This window comes from Crocodylus siamensis, chromosome 1 (genome assembly GCF_052110815.1).
Source record: "Crocodylus siamensis isolate JL-2025a chromosome 1, ASM5211081v1, whole genome shotgun sequence".
Lineage (NCBI taxonomy): Eukaryota > Metazoa > Chordata > Crocodylia > Crocodylidae > Crocodylus > Crocodylus siamensis.
In genome coordinates, this window is record NC_143395.1 from 121597 (window position 1) to 123586 (window position 1990).

Sequence of the window (1990 nt, forward strand, 5' to 3'; positions counted from 1 at the left end):
GCACTGCAACTTTGTCTTGCGGCTGTTCAGCTCCACAAAGTCTTCCTTGCACCCAGGGCTCTTTCTGGCTTCTGGCTCTTCTCCACTCTCACCTGGAGATGCTACCTGAGACATTGCTACATTGTCCTTCTGCTTTTGGAGTCTCCCTTCACTCTGGTGCCATTGGTCCTGCTCACATGTCAGGGCATCCGTCTCGCCCCAGCTCCCTGGGCAAGTCCGTGATGGCTCTGGGTTCTCAGGGCCTTCCTCTGGAGGATGCTGCTCACCTCTGCGAGGCAGGCAGGCATCTCCTGCTAGTGGGGGGAGATTAACTCCACATTAGTCCCTGCCTTGCTGGAATGGCTTCATGCTCAAATGGGCTGAGGATGACACCAGAGACGTTTCCCTGGAAAAAATTCTTATTCTTGCTTTTTCATGGATCTGTGCAGACTCTGGCGTTTTCTTGTCATCTCCCTGTGTTTCAACAGTTTCATCCTTGTGAACTTTTTGCTGGTGGTTTAAATGCACCGGTACAGGCTGGGGGCTGACTGGCTGGGTAGCAGCTGTGCAGAAAAGGACCTAGGGATGACAGTGGACAGTGAGCTGACCAGGGTCAGCAGTGTGCCCATGTTGCCAATAAGCCTGACGGCATCCTGGGCTGCTTTGGTAGGAGCGTTATTGTGCAGTAGCACCAACGAATGGCTTTCAAGTGTGCGATGTGCCCGAGGACATGGTAAAATCCAGGTGTCTACAAATGAGCCAGAGCATGCACACCAGAAATGTATCTTCCAGTTTATGGCAAAGCCATGTATCACTTAAAACACATGGAAAAGAAAATGTTTTCTTGGTTAAAGACTTGTAACCAGGTGCAGTGAGGACTACAAATTAGTCCCAGTCCACATCTGTGAAATCCCCAATGAGACAGCCAACAAAACTGTGGAAGAGCCAAGAGTATGCCACTGATATTGAAATAAAAGAGTAAAAGGGATTAGAAAAACCTAACATATGACCCTTTTTTCTCCATGATAATCTAGGGAGAAAGGACCTGAACTCAGCAAGGCATCTCAAGGTTCAATAAACGTCTTGCTAAATGTTCCCTCCCCTACGACAGAAGCAACCTGTAATGACAAGGCCACCCCAGACTCCTTTCAAGATTCTTTTTATTGGTAGGGCAACAACTCTCCCAGCTCTGAGCGAACTCGGTGACGTAATGTCCACGTGTGAATCACATTATGAGATGAAGGGACAACACCAAAGCATCCAGCTCGTTCAGGCCACAGGCCTTTCTGCACAAATAAACCGAACTGTACCATGGGACGGCACTGGCAACTTCCCCCAGGGGTTGAAAGCACTTGTGCATGTGTTATATGTGTTACTGCCCATGTGTGTACTGTGTGACACATTTCCATGGGGTGAATGATGAACCCTCAGCATCATGCACACTCACACCTCTGTTAGGAGAGTGGATGCCAAGCACAGAGGACTGTCTTGGTACTGAACTCAAGGAGATCCAGCAGATCCCATTGAAAAGTCTTAACTGTGGGCAAGGTGTCTCTGCTAGCTGTATGTGCTGAATGAGGACATGGCATGTGAGCCAGCCTAGCCCCCCGACATACAGCACCCATCAGCAATGGGGGTCCTCAAGTCACATCATCGCACAAAAGAAGTGTCACTATTTCCCACAAAGGTGGGAGTCCTCCCTGACCATGAGCTACTGTCTCTGGCCTCCTCTCAGCCTTTGGCAGGTCCCAGCCAACTGACCAGGGACCAGCCCCTACAGCGGTGGTACTTCAGGGGCTCACTACTTAGCCACGTCTCAAAGGCCTTTGCTTTCAGTGTTGTTGCTGGTGTCTTGATTCTCTTCTCGCTGCCCCGAAGGCAGAAGCAGGCAGGGCAGAGCGATGTGTTGGGTCCTCACTGGTCTCTGGCACCCACTGGTCTCGCGAAGCCCTTTGCATGTCTCCCTTCCCAAAGCATGTAATCAGGTGAGAGGAGAAACCTCCCGGGTTCC